The sequence below is a fragment of the Marmota marmota genome, unplaced genomic scaffold (assembly GCF_001458135.2).
Source record: "Marmota marmota marmota unplaced genomic scaffold, marMar, whole genome shotgun sequence".
Taxonomy (NCBI): domain Eukaryota; kingdom Metazoa; phylum Chordata; class Mammalia; order Rodentia; family Sciuridae; genus Marmota; species Marmota marmota.
In genome coordinates this window covers 145,993-168,882 of record NW_026006205.1, presented here as the reverse complement: position 1 = coordinate 168,882, position 22,890 = coordinate 145,993, and the positions used below count along the sequence as shown (strand labels likewise).

The 22,890-nt window shown below is 51.2% G+C and overlaps 1 pseudogene; it reads right to left on the bottom strand.

Annotated features, from left to right (window-relative positions):
• Positions 1–19,053: 19,053 nt before the first annotated feature.
• On the bottom strand, positions 19,054–21,151 carry LOC107161119 (annotated as a pseudogene).
• Between the last annotated feature and the right edge of the window lie 1,739 nt (positions 21,152–22,890).

Below are 22,890 nucleotides of genomic sequence, written 5' to 3'. Positions count from 1 at the left end.
TTATATAAACAACTACCAGAGTCTTTGGGGATGTAGAACAAGCGATGCCAATAGTGAAACAGCTAGCCTATGAACAAACCAATAGACAGTATAGGGAGACCATTAGACCATGGAAACATAGAGATTTAAATACATATATTAAATTATGTAGAGACATTAATGAACAGAGGCAAGTCTTGGCAGCTGCAGTACAACAGGCTTTAGGTGCCAGGCCAAAAACATGCTACAATTGCGGACAAACAGGAGATTATAAAAGGAATTGTCCCATAGGAGGAGGGTTTAATAAAAATGGGTACGATCAATTGGAAGAATGCTGGGCGTTTGCCCACAATGTCGTAGAGGAAAACATTGGGCTAATGAATGCCATTCTCAGACTACTGTAGAGGGTACTCCATTGTCAAAAAATGGACAAAGACCAGGTGTTTACCCATGATATCGTGGAAGAAAACATTGGACTCCATTGCCAAAAAACGGACAGGGGGGCCTAATGCTCTGGGGCCCATGACCACAAATATACAGAGATTTGGAGGAACCCAGCAACACCATCAGGGTAGTGCCCAGGACACATTATTCGTTAGATCCCTCATCAGACAAACCAGAGGGAGTGCAGGGTTGGATATCTGTGCCTCTACCAGAGCAGTACTAACTCCAGAGTTGGGAGTTCAAATCATTCCCACAGAGGTAAAAGGACCTCTTCCCCAAGGAACAATAGGCTTATTATTAGGACACAGTTCTTTTACTCTAAAAGGACTTATGATAAGTCCTGGGGTAATTGATCCCAATTTTAAAGGTGAAATAAAAATTATAGCCAGTTCTCCAAGAGGTATATCAGTAATTTCACCAGGAGATAGGTTTGCACAGTTATTAATAATACCCAGCCTACATGATAAATTTTCCAGTCATACTGTAGAAAGAGGTTCCAGGGAATTGGGCTCCACAGGTGTAGATTGGGCTATGCTGTCTTTAAATTTAGATTCTCGCCCAATACTAAAACTAAATATTCAAGGATATGAGTTTAATGGGCTACTGGATACAGGTGAAGACCTTAGCATCATATCTCGTCAAGAATGGCCAAAACATTGGCCGTTACAACAAGCCACTCAAATGCTTTGAGGCCTAGGAGTGGCAACTAATCCCCATAGAAGTGTGATGGTATTAGATTGGAAGGATCCTGAAGATGTGAAGGAACTATACAGCCATATGTATTGGATCATCTTCCTATAAATTTATGGGGACAAGATGTTCTAGATCAATTAGGATTAACATTAACAAATAACATCAATTCAAATGCACCCACTATTATGGCTAAACAAGGTTTTAGGAAAGAAAAAGGATTAGGAGAACAAGGACAAGGTATAGTGGCACCAATACAAATAGATCAAAAAACAGATAGACATGGATTGGGTTTTCAGGAGGGGTCACTGAGACAATAAAAATTACTTGGAAATCAGAAAGGCCAGTATGGGTTCCTCAGTGGCCCCTGACTAAAGAAAAGATACAAGCAGCCCATGACCTGCTCAAACAACAGTTAGCGGAGGGACATATACAACCTTCTGTATCTACCCATAATACTCCCATTTTTGTCATCAAAAAGAAATCTGGCAAATGGAGATTATTGCAAGATTTAAGAGCTATTAATAACAAGATGGTTATCATGGGACCTACTCAATTGGGGATTCCTCAATTTTCTACTTTGCCAAAAACCTGGTATGTTTTAGTTATACATATTAACGATTGTTTTTTCTCCATTCCAATTCATCCTGAGGATAGTCCATATTTTGCATTTACTGTCACTGCACTGAATCATGAAGGTCCTGATCAGAGATATGAATGGAAAGTACTCCCTCAAGGGACGGCTAACAACCCAACTATGTCTCAAATTTATGCTAACAAAGCAATCCAGCCACTTAGAAATCAAAATCCTGAACTACAAATATTTCACTATATGGACGATGTATTATTAGCACACAAAGATAAAGACACATTGCTAGAATGTTATGCCACACTTAAAAACTTACTTAAAAATTATAATCTAGAGATAGCAATAGATAAAGTACAATTAAATTTTCCAATTAATTATTTAGGAGTTCTATTATCCTTGACCATGGTCTGACCACCAAAAATTCAAATACGAGTAGATCAACTTAAATCACTTCACAATTTTCAAAAGTTGTTAGGAGACATAAATTGGAGAAGGCCTTATCTAGGCATACTAACAGGAAAGTTGGGACCTTTATTTGATATCCTAAAAGGACCATCGGATCCAAATTCACCCTGTATGTTAACGCCTGAAGCAAGAAAGACATTAAAACTCATTGAAACATGTATAGAAAATATGCATTTGGACAGAATTGATATAAGTTTGCCTCTGTTATTCATTGTATTACCAACAAAAAATATTCCTACAGGAGTATTTTGTCTTGAAGGTCCATTATTATGGATACATTTATCTTATTCTCCTAACACTATTCTTACTAGGTATCCTGAGGTTGTAGGACAATTAATACTCAAAGGAATAAAAGCAGCAAAGGGAGTGTTTGGAATTTCTCCTAGTAAAATTATCACTCCATATACTATGGATCAAATTGATGAGTTAGCTAATGAGTTAAATACTTGGGCAATAATTATGTGCAAATCTATTTGTTCATTTAATATCCACTTACCATCCAATCCTTTGTTGTCTTTTTGCTCCTCACATCCTGTAGTTTTTCCAAAAATAACAAGAATAACACCTATCATGAATGCTCCAAAGATATTCACTGATGGGTCAAATAATGGTACAGCAGCAGTAGTTACCCCTGATCAAGCTTTTACATTTTTAGTACCCGAACAATCGGCTCAAAAGGTAGAGCTTAATGCAGTATTACAAGCTTTTATGATGTTTAAAGATTCCGTATTTAATTTATTTTTTGACAGTTTATATATAGTTAATGCTGTAAATTCCATTGAAAATGCTGGTAGCATTTCCCCTTCCTCTACTGTTTTCTCTTTGCTTTCTGCTATACAAAGTTTAATCTGGGACAGAAAAGATCCATTCTTTATAGGACATATCAGGGCACATACAGGATTGCCTGGAGCCCTTAGTTTGGGCAATGATTTAGCAGATAAAACCAATCATGACACACATATTTTTTTCTACACTAGAAGAAGCTACAAATTTTCACAAATTCTTCCATGTCAATGCTAATACCTTGCAAAAGCATTAGAATAACTAAGGAACAAGTTAGACATATAATAAAACAATGTCAAAATTGTGTGACCTTTTTACCACAAGTTAATCTTGGAATTAATCCTAGAGGACTAATATCTAATCATATCTGGCAGGTGGATGTCACACATTTGCCAGAAGTTGGAAAATTAAAATATTTGCATGTTACAGTTGATACTTCTTCTGGATATTTAATGGGCTCCCTTCATACTGGAGAAAAAAATAAAGATATTATATCTCATTTTTTACAAAATTTTGCCACTGTGGGCATTCCAAAACAGTTAAAAACAGATAATGGCCCTGGCTATACTTCTACTTCTTTCAAGCAATTTTGCTCATCCTTTGGCATTACTCACATAACAGGAATCCCGTATAATCCACAGGGACAAGGCATAGTTGAAAGAGCTCATCAAACTATTAAAATGTACTTATTAAAACAAAAAGAGGGAATTGGGAATGGATATAAATCCCCCAAAGATAAACTTAACATAACCCTTTTTCCTCTAAACTTTTAAAATTTGGATTCATCAGGACTTAGTGCTGTGGAAAGGCACATGTGTCCAAAAAATGTACATAAACCAAAGATACTTTGGAAGGATATTCTAGCTGGACAATGGAAATGTCCTGACCCAGTGATTGTCTGGAATTGGGGTTCTGTTTGTGTGTTTCCACGGGGAGAACAGCAGCCGATTTGGATTCCAGAGAGGCTAACTAAAACAATTTCTACAGGCCAAAAAGAAGATGATTTGGCTCAATTCCATAACAGCTGATATCCTGAACTCCAGTTTAGCTATCCTTACATCTGTGATAACGGTTCTCCTACACCTGGAGGCTAATAAATAATGAGCACCATTAAGGCCTATTTCAAATTAACAAACCTTGAGGCTTACTTGTGGGAATACCTTCAAACCCATATGCAAGTTACAGGAAGAAAGATGGATGTCAAAAGAAGAGTCAAAACCTGGTGGTAGCCAGGTTGTTGTTTTTTTCTATTTTATTTTTTGAGCTCATATAGACCTAGGTTAATGTTTTTCTGATCAGTTTTATTTTTTAATCAACTGTGGAGTTTTTAAATATTGCAATGGAGATTTCACCTGTGAAAATCTACAAGGCCTTTATCATTGTGTTATGTGTGCACACTTGTGTTATGTGTTGTATGTCTGCATTTGCGTATGTCTATATATCAGGAGCGCTCATGAAAAAATGGAACCAAATAACTTTTATTCACGTGATTTAAACAGTTCAATTTAAATTGGTTATTTTTTAAATATGTGAACAAAAATGGATGTTAACAGATCTGTTTGTTTACTTTCACTTTCCCTTTTCATTATATCTAATAATTCTGTTCAGAATAATATACTAAATTGTTCAGAAAATTATTTTCTTAGTGCCTGCTGGAATGCTGCACAATTTTCTTTAGCCATTATTGCCATAATTCCTACCTTACAACAAAAACAGAAGAATTTTCAGTATTACTGAAAAACCAAATGAGACTTCGGAATTACAGCTACCATCATTACAGCTGTTGCTCTTTCTGCTGCTGCTACTACAGCTTCTGTGATAGCTATCACACAAACTGTACAAACTGTTGCATCAATATTTACTTCAAGAAGAAATAGACACATTAATGGATTCCTTTGCTTTAAGCTGCTTGTGGAACTTACCTGGACTGTGTATCACTTATATGCATTATGAACTGATACAACAAATTGTAATAGCACCAGGGTATCTTTGCTGATGGTGTGATCTGTGATACAGTTTTTCCAGGAGTTTCTCACTTGAAGCAGTCAATGGCTTGGTATCGTGGCATTTTGTATCCTCCTTCTTTCTGCTTGTGGCAGGTTGTTTAGGGTGTTTGTGTAAAAACCACTATGGTCGTTATCCACAAGTATGGCTAAGTGTGTTGGGCCGGTAGTCAAAGATGGGTAAGATCCAATTACAATGGTACCAACCTAAGCCAGGAGGCTGACAATTTGAGGTCAGACCATCCAATGATGTGTAAGGACCATATGTAGTATTGGACAACCTAAAACAAGCACGGTCCCTAAGCCACATACTTGTTTAATAAAACAAAAGGGAGGAGATGTTGGGGATGCAAATCAAGTCAAGATGGCGCCTGGCAGATTGCCAGGAGGAGTGGTTTGTGAAGCAACGCCAGTGAGCCATTAAGATGATGAGGATTCCTTATTGGCTGGCTGCTGTATCTAGATGATGTTAATTGAGTCAAGCTGTGTGTAATTAGTTAGGGATATATACCTCTGCTGTTCCACAGAGAAGAAGCTCCTGCTAACTTCGGTGCCTGCTACTTTGAGTTCTCGCTCAGTTCCCGCTGAGTTCATTCTCAATAAAGTAGTTCCCGTTTCAACCTTCAAGTCACTTGTCACCTCCTGGTTATTTGTGCCCAGCCAGACTGCAGCACCTATGGGAAACACAGCCCTGCCCCTCACCTGGGCACCTTTCGCTGCCTAAACCCTGACACCTGGTAGTGGTTGTGGGTCTTTCGCCAACCTTGGCCTTTGTGATCCCCTCTCTTCCCTCCCCTGCCCTGTTGCCTTGCATGTTGCCCATACACCAACCCAGCCCTCAATAATCCTGACACTTTGCACACCAGTCCCTGGACCTGACTCATCACCTGGGTCCCTGACAGCATTCCTCCTATCACGTGGTGGCGCATGGTGGCGCTTCTTGCCTGGTCGGCCCAGGGGCCCCTTGCTTGGGGCCCTTAACACATTCCCCTTGGTGCCCCTTACACCATCCACCTACCTGTTGTGTCCTCATCATAGCGTCAACCCTTGCTCCCCTTCCCTGCTTTCACCTTGCAAGGTACTCTTGCTCTTTGGGTCCCTCATCATCCTAGGTCTGGTCATTCCCTTGCCTTGGCTCCTTGCAAGGGTCCTGGCTTTCACTCCTTTCCACACCCACTGTGACCCTGCCCCACGCCTTCCCGTCCCCTCCTCTTGGCCTCTATCCCATGCCAGGCCCCCTCTGCCAGGTCCCTTGCCCAGGATTCTCATCTGCGCCAGGGAACCTTATGGAAACAGAGCCCTGTCCCTTGTCTGGGTCACTTGTTCTCAGTGGGCCTTTGGTCCTGCACCCAGAAGCCTGACACCTGGCATAGTCCCTGGGCCTGGAGCCTGCCTTCCCCCTGCAGGATCTCCTGCCTTCCCTCTCTAGATCTATCCACTGTCCTGAGTCCCCAGACCCGGCCCAGACCTAGGCTCTCCATTCCCTGGCCTGGCTCTGCATTTGAGCTTCTGGTGGCCCTTATTGCCCAGTTCACTCCTGGGCATTGTATGAGGTCACCTTGCTTGGGCCTCTTTCCTGCTCCCCTTATTTCCCTGCACTGCAATCTACTAGTGCTACTCATCTGCCCAGCCCCACCCTCCCCTGCTCTCCCTTAGTTTGAGCCTTGAGACTTCTTCCCCCAGTGCCACCTGCTCCTGTGTCTACCCTCCTTCACCTCTCCAGCCCTACAGGGCCCTGGCTCATGGCTCTCCATTCCTGATCCTTGCTCCTTCCTTGAGCCCCCAGCTGCTCTTCTCCAGGACCCTGTCCCTGTCTCTGTTCTTTGATTCCAGGCCCCTTGCTTAGCCCCTATCCTGTGCCTCCCTGCTGTTCCTCTGGTGCTATGGTATCCTGGCACATCCAAGACCCTCAGCTTCCCCTGATTCTCCCTAGCCAGGGCTCCTCCAATGGGTGCTGGCTCCCCACCGACACCCCCCCAATACAGGACCAAGGTATCCCTCATAGGTCCTACTTTGGCCCTCCTTTGGTCCTGGTCTCTCTCTGAGGATCTACTCACCTGGGGCAGAGAAGTGGAATTGGCTGGCCTCTGGGCCCAGAAGTCTCCCTATGGGAAACACAGCCCTGCCACTCGCCTGGGGCCCCTTCACCAACCAAACTTGACACCTGGCAGTGGACATGGGCCTAGCGATGATGACCTTATCCTGGATGATCCCCTGTCTTCCCTCCCCTGCCCTCTAGCCTTGCAAGCTGCCCCTAAGCCAAACCAGCCTTCCCTCACCCTGGTCCTTCGCCCTACAGTCCCCAGGCCTGGTTTTTGGTCTGAGCCCCTTATGGCATCCCTGGTGTCGCATTGCTTTGTGTGGTGTCTCTTCGTGTTGCCTCCCACATGGGCGCCCATTGCTTTGGCACCCTAATGCGCTCTCCGCTTTGCCCTTTGTGCAGCCCTTTGTCTCCTCATCCTAGAGCCGCCCCTTTCTCTCCTTCATCTAGTGTTTTTTTCGGGAACATGGGCCTCCTATTCATTGGGTCCCTAATATCTTTTGGTGGGGTCAGTCCCTTGCCTGGGCTCCTTGATTGGGTCCTGGCTCTTTCCCCTTGCTGCACCCACCATGACCCCCCACCGTGCCCTCCCATCACACTCCTCCTGGCCCCTGGCCCTTTCCAGGCCCCCTTAGCCTGGTCCCTGGCCCTTGATTCACATCCGGTCCAGGGCATCTTATGGGAAACAGAGCCCTTGTCCTTGCCTAGGCCCCTTGGTCTCCCTGGGCCCTTGAGGCTGTATCCAGAACCCTGACACCTGGCATGGTGCTGGGCTTCGAGCCTGCCTCCCCCCTCCTGGATACCCTGCCTTACCTCCCCAGCCCTGTCCACTGTCCTGAGCCCCCTGACATAGAGCTGGCCTTTGGCTCTCCATTCCCTGGACTGGTTCCTCTCTTGAGCCTCTGAGGTTCCTTCTTGCTCAGTGCTTCCCTGGGCTTGAACTGCGGGCCATGCTGGGGCCACTTCCCTGTTCCCCTTTGCTTCCCTGCACCTCAGAACCCTAGTGCCACCCACTGACGTGGCCCTGCCCTTTCCTGCTCTCCCCTGGATGGGCCCTCCTCTAGGTCCCTAGCCTGGGCTCATTTCTGGTATCCTGCCAACACCCTTCCTCTGGCACTTCACCCTTGTGCCCTCTTTTGGCCCTCCTGTTGTTCCTGTCCCTGCTGGGCCCCTTTTCCATATCCCTTTCCCAGGATGCTAACCAGGGCCAGGGGACTGGAACTGGGTGTTTGGCCCTGCGGTTCTGCAGTCTGGCTGGGCACAATTCACGAGCCACTTGTCAAGCAGAAACAAACTTTATTTTTAGAACACACACGCAGCACCACAGGAGCTCTTCAGGAATTCCCTCAGAGCCCAACTGCCACCACCGGCTTCCCAGGAGCCTCTCAATCCCCACTCCTCCTGCTCTTGAGGCCAATTGGTTGGGTCGTGTGGGAAGAGCCAAAAGAGTCCCCCAATGAGCATCTCAGTGGTCTGAAAGGGCGGGGAAACAGCCCAATGAGCATCACCGCAGAGGAGCCAATCAGCTGGCAGCTGGAAGTTTGCTGGGGCCACGGTGAGCCAATCAGCTGGAAGTTTGCTGGGGCCGCTTTGGCTGTGGCTCTCAACACTGTGGGCTCCCTTTGGGAAAACGTAGCTGTGCCCCTTGCCTGGATCCTTTGGACCTCCTCACCCCTGGCCTGTTCCTCAATCCTGACACCCAGGACTGAAACTTGGCCTTGAGCCCTCCTCTCCCTGAACCACTGTTTTCCCTATTCCCCTTTCTTTCCTCCCCAGCCCTGTCTGTTTTCATGGGACCCAGGACCGGCTCCTGGGACTTGGCTCTCCATTCTTGGACCTGGCTCCTTGCTGGAGCCCCCAGCCACCCTTCTTGAAGACCCTGTCCCTGTTCCTTGATTTTAGGAACTTGCTCAGCCCCCTTTTTGTGCCTCCCCTCTGTTCCTCTTATTCTGTATTTTGGCATTGTCTGGACCCTCCCCTCCCCTGCTTCTACCTAGCCTTGGCTTCTCCTATGGGTGCTGGCTCCCCACAGACACCCCTCCAATCCAGGACCAATGGTATCCCTTACAGTGCCCTTCTTTGGCCCTTCTTTGGTCCTGATCCCTCTCTGAGGATCTACTCACCTTGGGCAGAGGAGTGGAATTGGCTGGCCTCTGGGCCCTGAAGGCTCCCTATGGGTAACACAGCCCTGCCACTTGCCTGGGGGCCCTTAGGCTCTCAAACTTGACATCTGGCAGTGGACATGGGCCAAGTAATGACCTTGCCCTGAACGATCCCCTTCTTTCCCTCCCCTGCCCTCTAGCCTTGCCAGCTGCCCCTACAACAACCCAGCCCTTCCTCACCCTGACCCTTCACCCTACAGTCCCCAGGCCTTGCTGCTGGCCTGAACCCATTACTGCCTTCCTTGTGTCACGATGCTTTGCCTGGTATCTCTTTGTGTCTTACCTAGGGGCCACTTGCTTTGGCCTCCTAGAGTGATCCCCTCTGTGCCCTTTAATTTGCCCTGTCTCCTCATCCTAGCTCCTCCCCTTCCTCTCCTTCCCCTAGAGGATGGGCCTCCTGCTCATTGAGTCCCTAATATCTTTTGGTGGGGTCAGTCCCTTGCCTGGTCTCCTTGATTGGCTCCTGGCTCTTGCCCCATCTGCACCCATCACGACTCCCCACCGTGCCCTCCCATCCTACTCCTCCAGGCCCCAGTCCCTTGCCAGACCCCCTTGGCCTGGTCCCTGGCCCTTACTTCTCATCTGGGTCAGAGCAACTTATGAAAAACAGAGCCCTGCCCCTCGCCTGGGCCCCTTGCTCTCCCTGGGCCCTTGGGGCTGCACTCTGCACACCCACCCCACCCACACCCCTTCTGTGGCCCTTCAGCCCTGTGCCCTCTTTCTGTTCTTTATGTCTCTGCCAGGCCAGCTTTCCTGATCCCTTTCCCAGAATGCTCACCCAGGCCAGGGGACTCAACCTGGCTTCTAGGCCCTTAGGGTTCCCTTTGGGAAAACATAACCCTGCCCCTTGCTTGGGTACTTTCGCCTCCCTCAGCCCAGGCCCTGCTCCGAAACCCTGACACACTGCAGTAGCCCTCCTCCTCCTGAGCCACCTGCTCCCCTTTCTCTCCTCCCTCCCCTCCTCATCCAGGTTTCTTTTCATTCACCCAGCCCTAGGTGCTAGCACTTGGCTCTACATTACTAGGCCTGGCTTCTTGCTTGAGCCCCTGGCCACCCTTCACGAGGACCCTGTCCCTGTCCCTGGTTTCAGGCCCCTTTTACTGGCCCCTTCCTATGCCTACCCTCTTTTCCACTGGTGCTGTGGTATCGTGGCACTGCCCGGACCCTCCATTCCCCCTGCTTCTCCCTAACCTGGGCATCTCAAATTGGACATGGCTGCCCACTGACCCCACCCCAACATCCTCTTGCCAGGTATTGCTTCATGGTGCCCTCTTTTGCCCTGCCTTTGGTCCAGGTCCCTTTCTGAGGCTTTATCACCTGGGGCAGAGGAGCAGAATTGGCTGGCCTCTGCACCCTGAATGTTCCCTAATGGGAAAAACTGCCCTGCTCCTCGCCTCTGTCCCTTTTAGTGTCTGAACCTTGAGGGCTGGTAGTTATCATGAGACTTGCTCCAACCTAGCCCTGAGCAATCCCCTCCCTTCCCTCCTTTACCTGCTCCTCTGAGCCCCTGATAAAGTTCCTCATGTCCCTGGGTGTAGCGTGGAGTCTCTTCGTGTTGGGTCTGACATGGGGGCCCTTTGCTTGGGCCTGCCAGTGGGCTCCCCTGGGTGCTCCTTGCACTTCCCTCTGTCTCCTGGTCCTTGCAAAACCTTTCCTGCCCTTCCCCTCATGCTTTTCCCTGGCGCTAGAGGGTCTCCTGCTCCTTGGGTCCCTCATCCTCAGTAGGTCAAGTGGATCCCTTGCCTGGGCGCTTGGCTTGGAACCTTGCTCTCTCCCCTCAGCACACCCACAGTGACTCCCGCCGAGCCCTCCCATTGCCTCCTCTTGGACTCCTTCCCTTGTCAGACTTCCTTTACCAAGTCCCTTGATTCTCATCTGGGACTGGGCGACTTATGGAAAACAGATCCCTGCCCCACAACTGGGTGCTTGGTCCTGCACCAGGAACCCTGACAGTAGCCCTGGGCCTGGAGCCTGCCTGTGCCCTGCTGGATCCCCAGACTTCCCTCCCAAGTCTTATCCACTTTCCTGAATCCCCTGCCCAAGTCCTGGCCATTGGCTACCATTCCCTGGCCTGGCTCCTCACTTGAGCCTCTGGTGACTGTTATTTCTCCTTACTTTTCTGGAATTTGTCTGAGGGCCCCTCGCTGGTGCTTCCCTGCTCCCCTTGGCTTCTCTGTACTGCAGTACCCTAGTGCAGCCCCGCCTTACCTGCCCAGTTCTTCCCTGATCTCTCCTGGCCTGGGACCTCCTCTAAGTCCCTTGCCTGGGACCTTGCTGGGGTCCTGGCCCCCACCCTATCCCATAACCATCCTGCAGCCCTTCAGGCTGTGCCCTCCTTCGACCCTCCTGTCATTCTGTCTCTGCCAGGCCTGCTTTCCTGATCCCCTTCCCAGGATGCTCACCCAGGCCAGCGGATTTAACCCTGCAGGCTCTTTTTGGGAAAACATAGCCCTACCCCTTGACTGGGCCCTTTGGCCTCCCACAGCCCCAGCCCTGCTTCTGAATCCTGACACACTGCAGTGGACCTGGACCTTCAGTCTTCCTTTCCCTGCACAACCCACTCCCACTGTGCCACCTGTTCTCTCCTTCCACTCCCCATGCATGTCCCTTTTCATTCACCCAGCCCCAGGTGCTAGTACTTTACTACCACCATTACTAGGCTCTCCATTACTAGGCTTGATCCCCTGGCTGCCCTTCTTGAGGACCTTATCCCTATCCCTTGGTTTCAGGCCATTTTTTACCGGCCCCCTGCTGTGCCTCCCCCCTGTTCCACTAGTGCTGTGGTATCCTGGCATTGTGGGACTCTCCATTCCCCCTGATTCTCCCTAACCTGGGCTTCTCAAATGGGTCCTGGCTGCCCACCGACCCCACTGCTAACATCCGCCCCCCAGGTATCATCTCACAGTGCCCTCTTTTGCTCCTCCTTTGGCCCAGGCCCCTCTCTGAGGATTTGCTCACTGGGGACAGAGGAGTGGAATTGGCTGGCCTCTGCTTCCTGAATGTTCCCTAATGGGAAACACTGCCCTGCCCCTCGCCTGTGTCCCTTTCAGCGCCTGAACATTGAGTGTTGGCAGTTAACATGAGACTTGTTCCAACCCATCTCTGAGCAATATCCCCTCCCTTCCCTCCCATGCCTGCTTGCCTTCTCCATGCTTTTCTGGTCTTTGTCTGAGGGCCCCTCTATGGGGCCACTTCCCTGCTCCTCTTGACTTCCCTTATGCCATACCCTAGTGCAGCCCCACCTTCCTGGCCCCACCCTTCCCTGCTCTCCCCTGGCCTGGGCCCTCCTCTAGGTCCCTTGCCTGGGCTCCTTGCTGGGATCCTAGCACCCACCATGCATGTCCCGTTCTGCAGCACTTCAGGCTGTGCCCTCCTTTGGACCTCCTGTTGTCTCTGTCTCTGCCAGGCCAGCTTTCCAAATCCCCTTACCAGGAAGCTCACCCAGCTCGGGGATTCGACCTGGCCTCATGGCCCTGTGGGCTCCCTTTCGGAAAACATAGCCCTGTCCCTTGCCTGAGCCCTTTGGCTTCCCTCAGCCCGTGGCCCTGCTCCTGAACCCTGACACCCTACAGTGGACTTGGGCCTTCAGCCTTCCTCCCCCTGTGTCACTGTCTCCCCCTGTGCCACCTGCTCTCTCCCTCCCCTTCCCATCCATGTCCCTTTTCATTCACCAAGCCCCAGGTGTTAGTCCTTGGATCTCCATTCTTGGGCCTGGCTCCTTGCATGAGCCCCTGACCACTTTTCTCCAGGACCCTGTCCCTATACCCTGGTTTCAGGCTCCTTTTACGGGCCTCCACCTGTGCCTCCCCTCTGTTGCACTGGTGTTGTGGTATAGTGGCACTGCTGGGACCATCTGTTCACCCTGCTTCTCCCTAACCTGGGCTTCTTGAATGGGTCCTGGCTGCCCACCGACCCCTCCCAGTCCCCTTTACACGGGCTAAGGTGGTATACAAGCTCCCTATAACACCCAGGTGGGAGGGGTTTCCTTCCTGGAGGGGCAAGTCCCCTCTACCCTGGCTGTAGCAGTATAGGAGCTACCCCCTACACCCAGGTGGGTAGGTCTCCCGCCTGAAGGGCTAGTCCCCTCTACCCTTGCTGTGGCAGTTTATGAGCACCCCCTGACACCCAGGTGAAAGGCATCTTCAGCCTAGAGAGACAGGTCCCTTGCTGCAGCTGTGTATGAGAGCTCCCCCACCCCCAGGAGGGAGAGGTATCCCCACTAAAGGGGCAGGTCCACTCTACCCTGGCTTGGGCAGTATACCAGCTTCCCCCAACCCTCAGGTGGGAGTGGTTCCCCACCTCAAGGTGCTGAGAGCCACAGCCTAGTCGGTATGGCCCCTGGCATTTTGCCAACAGTATTGGTTGACTCCTGGGCCGCTACTTTTGAGTTCTCCCACTACTTTGGAGTTCTCGTGGGGATTCCCATTGGTTGGGGAAGTGCAGGAGGAGGAATTTCCGGAGGAGATTTTCTGGTTGCTGGTTCCTGGAGGAGCCACATGTTGGTCAGCAGATTTCCCAGCAGCGTGAGTGTAGTGTTTTGGTGGAGTTCAAAAATAAAGTTTGTTCCTGCTTCAGTGGCTCGGATTTGTGCCCAGCCAGACTGCGGCATCAAGGGTCGAGTCCCCTCTACCCAGGCTGCTGCGGTATAATAGCTCTCCCCCCCATAACCAGATGAGTGGGGTCTCCCGCCTGAATGGGTGAATCCCCTCTACCCTGGCTGCAGCTGTATTCTAGCATTTACTTACACCCAGGTGGAAGGATCTCCCGCCTGGAGTGTGAGTCCCCTGAACCCTGGCTGCGCAGGATAGGAGCTCCTCCCAACACCCAGGTGGGAGGCGTCTCCCCCCTGGAGGGGCAAGTCCACTCCACCCTGGCTAAGATGGTATACAAGCTCCCCTAGACACCCAGGAGAGAGGGGTCTACTAGCTGTAGGGGCAAGTTACCTCTACACTGGTGGCAGTGGAATAAGATCTCTCTCATACCCAAGTGGGAGGGTTCTCTTGCCTGGAGGGGCAAGTCACCTCTACCATGGCAGTGGTGGTAAAAGAGCTCCTCCTGAGCCCAGGTAAGTTGGGTCTTCTGCCTGGAGGGGCGAGTCTCCTATACCCTGGCTGCAACAGTTTAGGAACTCCCCTCTGACACGCAGGTGGGAGGGGTCTCGTGCCTGGAGGGTCTCTTGCCTGGAGTCCCCGCTCCCCTGGTGGTGGCGTATAGGAGCTTCCCTCTACGCCCATGTTTGAGGGGTTGTCCACCTGGTGGGGATTCCCCTCTCCCCTGGGTGCAGAGGTATAGGAGCTCCCCTGGAAATCCAAGTGGGAGGAATCTCTTGCCTGGAGGGGCGAGTCCTCTCTACCCAAGCTGCGGATGTATACAAGCTCCCCCAAACACCCAGGTGGGAGGGGTCTCCTGCCTGGAGGGGCGAGTCCCCTCGCCCCTGGCTGATGCAGTATAGAAGCTCCCCTGACACCCAGGTGGAAAGGGTCTTTCGCCTGGAGGGGCTAGTCCACTGTACCCTGGCTGCAGCAATATGGTAGTTCCCCCACCCTTTATGGGTCTCCCACCTAAAGGGTCGAGTCTCCTCTATTCTGTCTGCAGTGGTATAAGAGCTCCCCTGATATCCAAGTTACAGGGGTCTCCCTACTGGAGGGGAGAGTCCCCTGTACCCTGGCTAAGACAGTATACAGGCTTGCCCCCACACCCAGGTTGGAGGGGCCTTCCGCCTGGAAGAGCGAGTCTCCTCTACTTTGGTTGGTGCCCTATAAGAGCTCCAGGGATACCTAGGTGGGTGGGGTCTCCTGCCTGCAGGGGTGAACCTCTCTACCCTGGCTGTGGCAGTATACATGATCCCTCCAACACCCATTGGGAGGGGTCTCCGCCTTGCTGCCGAGGTATAGGAGCTCCCCCTGACACCCAGATGTGAGGGGTCTCCCAACGGAAGGCAAGTCCCCTCAACCCTGGCTGCTGAGGTATAGAAGCTCCCCCTGACACCCATGTGGGAGGGGTCTCCCGACTGGAAAGGAAAGTCCCCTCTACCCTGGCTGTGTTGGTATACTAGCTTTCCCTGACACCCAGGAGGGAGGGGTATATTGCCTGGAGAGGCCAGTCCACTCTACCCTGTCTGTGGCCATATACAAGCACCCCCCCCACACCCCAGCTGGAAGGAATCTCCCACAGGGAGGGCGATTCCCCTCTACCCTGGCTGCTGCAGTATAGGAGTTCCCCCTGACACCCTGGTGGGAGGGGTCTCCCACCTGGAGGGGAAAGTGCCCCATACCCTGGCTGCCATGGTATATGAGCTCCTCCCTACACACAGGTGGGAGGAGTCTCCCACATGGAGGGGAGAGACCTCTCTACCCTGGCTGCTGTGGTATACAAGCTCCCCTGGACACCAAGGAGTGAGGGGTGTCCTGCCTGGAGGGGCTAGTCTGCACTACTCTGGCTGCAGCAATATATGAGCTCCCCCTGACACCCAGGTTGGAGGAATCTCCTGCCTAGAGAGGTGAGTCCCCTCAACCCTGGCTAAGGTGATATACAATCTCCCCCAGACACTCAGGTGGGAGAAGTGTCCTGCCTGGAGTGTCGATTCCTTTCTTCCCTGACTCTGGTGGTATATGAGCTGCCCTGACAACCAGAGTTTAGGGGTCTTCCACCTAGTGGGGCGAATCCCCTCTCTCTAGGCTGCAGGGGTACACAAGATCCCCCCCCATAGCAAGATGGGAGAGGTCTCCTGCCTGGTGGAGCGAGTACCCTCCACCATGGTAATGCAGTATACATGCTCCCTAGATACCCAGGAGTGAGGGTTCTCCCACCTGGAGGTGCAAATTGTCTGTCTGGCTGGGCACAAATAACGAGACACTGAAGCAGGAACAAATTTTATTTCTGAACTCCACCAGCACACTCCACACACGCTCCCAGGGCACTCTCCCAAAAGCCACACGGCTCCTCCAGGAACCAGCAACGGGAAATCCCTCCTCCAAGTTAGAGGGGACTCGCCATTCCAGGCAGGAGAACACCCTCTTCCTGGGTTTCAGAGAAAGCTAGTATGACACCACAGCCAGGGTAGAGGGGACTCGCCCCTTCAGTACACTCGATCCTGACTAAGGCAATATACAAGCTCCCCCCAGACACCCAGGTGGGTGGGGGTCTCCCTCATGGATGCGTGAGTCCCCTCTACCCTGGCTGCTGTGGTATAGGAGCCCCCCCCCCCGCATACCAAGATGGGAGGGGTATCCCACCTGAAGGGACAACTCACAGTGGTATACTTGCTTTCCCTGACACCCAGGTGGGAGGGGTCTCCCGCCAGGAGGGAAGACTTCCCTCTACACTGGCTGCAGCGGTATATGGGCTCCCCCCAACACCCAGATGGGAGGGGATTCCTGCCTGGAGGGGCGAGTCCACTTTCTCCTGGCTGGGGCAGTATAGGAGCTCCCCATAACAATCAGGTGGGAGGGAATTTTGCCTTGAAGGGCGAGTTCCCTCTAAGCTGCTGCAGGATAGGCACTCCCCCAGATACCCAGGCGGAAGGATCTTCTGCCTGGGGTTTCCAGACGCTGCTAACCTGCAGCTGTATATGAGCCCCCCCAGGACACCCAGGTGGGAGGGTTCTCCCACCTTTGGGGTGAGTCCCCTCTACCTGTATATAAGCTCCCCCAACACCCAGGTGGGAGGGGTCTCCTGCCTGAAGGGGCGAGTCCACTCTACCCTGGATACAGCAATATAGGAGCTCCCCCTGACACCCAGGTGGGAGAGGTCTTCTGCCTGGAGTGGTGAGTCCCATCTACCCTGCCTGCAGTGGCATATGAGCTCCCCTGACAACCAGGTGTGAGGGGTCTCCCGCCTAGTGAGGGGAGTCTCCGATATCCTGGCTGCAGCAGTACACGAGCTCCACCCTCAATACCCAGATGGGAGGATCTCAGGCCTGGAGGGGCGAGTCCCCTCTACCCTGGCTAATGTGATATACAAGCTCTTCCTACACAAAGGTGGGAGGGGTCTCCCGACTGGAGGTGCGAGTCCCCTCTACCCTGGCTTCAGGTGAATACAAGCTCCAGGGGTCTTCCGCCTGGAAGGGCTAGTCCCCTCTACTTTGGCTGGTGCCTATAAAAGTTCCCTGAACACACATGTGAGAGGTGTCTCCCGCCTGCAGGGGTGAGTCCCCTCTACCCTGGCTATGATGGAATAAGAGCTACCCCACCATAGCCAGATAAGAGTGGTCTCCCACCTGAAGGGGCGAGTCCCCTCTACCCTGGCTGTGGTGTCATACTAGCTTTCTCTGAAACCCAGGAAGAGGGTGTTCTCCTGCCTGGAATGGCGAGTCCCCTCTAACTTGGATGCTGCTGTATAGGATCGCCCCCTGACACCCTGGTGGGAGGGGTCTCCCAACTTGAGGGGCAAGTACCCTCTAGCCTGGCTGCGGTGGTATATGAGCTCCCCCTGACACTCAGATGGGAGGGGTCTCTTGTCTGGAGGGGCAAGTCCCCTCTAGCCTGGCTGCGTTGGGAGACCAGCTCCCCCTGACACCAAGTTGAAAGTGTTCTTCTGCTTCGAGGGGCCAGTCCCTGCTACCCTGGTTGCAGTTGTCTATGAGCCCCCCCATACACACACACACACACACACACACACACGCACGTGGGATGGGTCCACCGCCTAAAGGGGCAAGTCTTCTGTAGCCTGGCTGCTGCAGTATAGTAGCACCCGTACACACCTAGGTGGGAAGGGCCTCTTGCCTGGAGGGGCGAGGCCCCTCTACCCTGGCTGTGGTGGTATAGGAGCTCCCATCAAAACACAGGAGTGAGGGGTCTCATGCCTTGTGGTGAGAGTCCCCTCTGCCCTGGCAAAGTTGGTATACAAGCTCCTCTGGATCCCAAGGAGGGAAGGGTCTCCTGCCTGGAGGGGCTAGTAGCCTCTACCCTGGCTGCAATGGTATAAGAGCTCCCCCCCATACACAGGTGGGTGGGGTCTCCCGCCTGGAGGAGTGACTCCTCTGTACCATTGCTGTGGCTGATAGAAGCTCCCCTCACACCCAGGGGAAAGGTGTCTCCCCATGGAGAGCCGAGACCACTCTACCCTGGCTAGTGCAGTATAGGATCCCCACACATACCCAGGTGAAAGTGGTCTCCCACCTGGAAAGGCGAGTCCACTCTGCCCTGGCTGTTGCTGTATAGAACCTCCCCTGACACCCAGGTGAAAAGGGTCTCCCTTTTGGATGGTGAGACCGCTCTACCCTGGATTGTGCAGTATAAGAGGCCCCCACATACCCCGGTAAAAGTGGTCTCCAGCCTGGAGGGGCAAGTCCCCTCTACCCTGGCTTCTGTGGTATACAACTTCCACCCCAATTCCCAGGTGGGAGGGGTCTCCTGCCAGGAGGGGGAGTCACCTCTACCATGGCTGCTGGGGTATATGAGCTCCCAGGACACCCAGGTAGAAGGGGTCTCCCACCTGGAGGAATGAATCCCCTCTACCATGACTTCAGCAGTATAAGAGCTACACCTGACACCCAGGTGAAAGGGGTCTTTGGCTTGGAGTGGCAAGTACACTCTACCATGGATGCAGCAATATAGGAGCTTCTCTAGACACCCAGATAGGAGGGATCTCCCACCTTCAGTGGTGAGTTCCCTCTACCCTGGTTGTGGCTGTGTATGAGCTCCTCCAGACATCCAGGTGGGAGGGGTCTCCTGAAAGGAGGGGTGAGTCCCTCTATTCTGGCTAAAGTGGTATAGGACCTCCCCTAGACCCTCAGGTTAGAGGGGTCTCTTTTTTTTATAATGCAAGCATGTTTATTTGTTAGATTCTAAAATATATCAAAGATTCTTTGATATAAACCTGCTTGAGATTAGAATTCTACTTTCTGGTTAAACATCAAAAAGGAAGGCTACACATTGTCTTCTCAGCAATCTCTAATGGCTTGTAAATATGACTAATAGTCTCCTTCTGATCTTACGGTACAGGATACAACTGGCTTCATTCATTTGCATTCTAACAGCCTCCCCATGTTAGCCTTGCTACATGGTCAGTCTTCTGTTTGGTAGGTTTTATAAATCCTAAAAGTTCTAGTTCAGAAACAGCTCTAATAAACTGAGCATGGATAATTTCATTCATCTCTTCTGTAGTTGCAGAATTTGATTCCATCTTTTCAGCAGCTGTCACACTGTTGCAAAAGCCTCTGACCAGTCCACAAGGTTGATTAGCCTGCTACACTCCATGTGCAGTTTATAAGCTATGCAGATGTCAGGGGCAATATTTGGAATGCAGCCTTCTTCACTTTTCAGTGCTTCATTCTTTAGATAAAAATAAGGATCGTTCAGTGCAGTGTGGAGGGCGATACGTGGAGCAGCATTTAAGTGCTCACAAAGAGTGTGGGCAGCACTGAAGTATACCACCTCATGCAGAGGCTGAGTCTCAGGAGGCATAAGGTATTCTCTCACCAGACAGTCAATGAAGTTCACAACTTTTTCTCTGAGTACTTCAAACCTGATTTGCTTTTTACTTGTTCTTCTCAACTCCTTCATTTCCAATAAGGACTTCTGAAGATGATAGAGATCTGTCTTCTGAAGGCCCTTTGGCTGAGACCCAGAATCATCTTCTTCTTCTTTGGCATCATCAAGGCTCTGAAACTGGGCCAGGAACTCCTCTATTCTCTTTGCTGTGCTGCTAAGCTGCTTTCCAGAAGAGGATTTAAAAACCTTGAAACATTTCTGAAGTATGGTCATCAGATCATCCTTTGCCAACATCCTCAGTAGCTGCAAGGCTGATGCATACTCCTCTGAATCCCATATGTTCTTTTCTAAACATGTGCAGTACAACTCTCTGATCTGTCCACCCAGTGGGTACTTTGGAAGAGAAGAGGTGAAATTATGAAGACATCTCAAAACTAGAAAATAATTTGTATGGTAAACATGCAGATTTTCTAGTAAGGATTGTGTTTCCTCCTTCAAAAATCTTTCATTGGTCAACAGTGCAATTTGTTTTTCTGAAACTTGCTTTTCCACATACCTTTTGAATGATGGAAGACGACGGATGTTTTCACATTGATTAGCTGATAAAAAATTTATTCTTCTCTTGGCTTCTGGGAGACTTCAGCACAGAACACTTAGGGGCTTTCTAGTAGAGAAAGCTGAAATCCTTTTACAAAGTTCTGAATTGAGAAATCATAATACAAAAAGATGTTTATTAGAATCTGTAATACTTTTTCACTTATTTTAAAGGGAAACTTAGTTGTAAGAAGTAGCTTATCAAGTACTGTCGTCAGGTGCTCTTCGCAAGGCAAAGACTGGAATAGTTATATACATAATAGAGATAATACTGCGTGAGGAAGCAATCAGTGGATGATAATAGGAGATGTGGCGATTCCAAAAATGAGTATTAGTGGAAATTCATGCAGATGTTGACTGCTGATAATTATGAAGTATTGGAGTATTTTTGTGGTGAAGCTTTCCATGTCCTTTAAGATAAGCACAACAGGAGGAGACTGCCACTTGCTAGAAGTTGTCCTCTTTTTGCCTGCTATTTTTGGGTCTGTCTGTGTGACAGTCATATACCAGCTATAAAGTGAATCCATTGAATAATGTGTCATTTTCTGGGTGACTTGAATACTTTTCTTCTATTTGGGTTTTGCATCTACACAGCAGTCCATCAATTGTGAGACCAACGTTTGCAAAAAATGCTTCATATCTGGACAATCTTCAGCTTTCAATGAGACTACATATGGTGTGACATTATTCTGGAGGGCCTCTGTTAGACTTCTGAATATTAAATCATGATCTGTAACATTCACACCAAGAACAAGAGCAGCAGCTGGAATTTCTCTATGTTTTATTTGATGGCCCTGGTCTCTTGAATTCTTCTTAAATCCAATATGAGATTTTTGCAGAAATTCAATTAGACTGTCAAACAGATTTTATTTAATTCTTCCTGTAGTCACTATTGGCACAGAGATCTTCCTTTTCTTGAAGTTTGGTTTAAACACAAAACAGCCCTTGGACATAGACGACGTGGCCATGGTCCTACCGCCGGGCAGATTGTGGATACACTCAGAGGGGTCTCTTGATTGGAGGGGCAAGTCCCTTCTACCCTGGCTGCGTTGGTATTCGAGCTTCCCCCAACACCCAGATGGTAGGGGTCCTCTGCCTGTAGGGGAGAGTCTCCTCTCCCCTGGCTGCAGCGGTACACAATCTCCCTGGTCACCCAGGTGGGAAGGGTCTCCCCCATGGAGGCACAAGTCCCCTCTACCCAGGCTTTGGCGGTATACAAGCTCCTCCAGACACCCAGGTGACAGGGGTCTCCCATATGGAGGGGTTAGTCCGCTCTACCCTGGCTAAGGCGGTATACAAACTCCCAGCAACTCACAGGTTGGAGGGGTCTCCGGCCTGGATGGGCGATTCCCCTCTACCCTGCCTGGGGCAGTGTATACGAGCTCCACCTGACACCCAGGAGGGAGGGATCTTCCACTTAAAGGGGCGAGTACCCTCAACCGTGGCTATGGTAATATAGGAGCTCCCCCCCACACCCAGGTGGGAGGGGTCTCCTGCCTTGAGTAGCCACAGGGGTCTCCCGCCTGTGGCAGTATGAGTTCCCCTGACAACCAGGTGTGAGAGGTCTCCCGCCTAGTGGGGCATATCCCCTCTATCCTGGCTGCTGCGGTATACAAGCACCCCCATAGACAGATTGGAGGGGTCTCCCACCAGGAGGAGTGAGTACCCTCCACTCTGGCTAAGGCTGTATACAAGCTCCCCTGGACACCCAGATGGAAAGGTTCTTCCACTTTCAGGGGTGAGTCCCCTCTACCATGCCTGCCGCAGTATATGAGCTACCCTGGACTCTCAGGTGGGAGGGTTCTCCCTCCGATGGGGCCAGTCTGCTCTACAATTGCTGCAGTGGTTTATGAGCTCCCCATGAAACCCAGGTGTAAGGGGTCTTCCACATAGAGGGGCAAGTCCCCTCAGCCCTGGCTTGGGTGGTGTAGGAGCTCCCACCAGATATCAGGTGAGAGGGGTCTCCCGTCTGCAGGGGACAACTCCCCTCAACACTGGCTGCTGTAGTAATTGAGCTCCCACTGACATACAGGTGGAAGGGGTCCACCGTCTGGAAAGGCAAGTCTTCTCTACCCTGGCTGAGGCAGAAAAGGAGTTCCTTCAGACACCCAGGTTGGAGATGTCTCCCACCAGGAGGGGTGAGTCCCCTCTACCTTGGCTGTAGCAGTAATTGATCTGCCCCGACACCCAGATGGGAGGGGTCTCCTGCCTGGAGGGGCGAGTTCCCTCTACCCTGGCTGCAGACATATATGAGCACCCTGACACCCAGGTGGGAAGGCTCTCTTGTCTAGAGGCGCAAGTCCCCTGTATCCTGGCTGAAGTGGTATCTGACCTCCCCAGACACCCAGGTGGGAGGGGTCCCCTGCCTTGAGGGGTGAGTCCACTCTCCTATGGCTGAGGCAGTATAGGAGCTCCCTGGAAACCCAGATGGGAGGGGTTCCCGTCTTGAGGGGAGTCTGCTCTACCCTGGCTGAAGAGGTATACGACCTTCCCCACCCATGCCCAAGTGGGAGGGGTCTCACACATGGAGGGGCGAGTTCCCTCTACCCTGGCTGCTGGGTATACAAGTTCCCCCTGACACCCTGATGGGAAGGATCTCACGCCTGAAGTGAAAAGTTTCCTTTAAGCTGGTTGCAGCGCTGGGAGAGTTCCCAATGACAGCAATGAGTGAGGGGTCTCCTGCCTGGAGGGGCAAGTCCCTCTACCC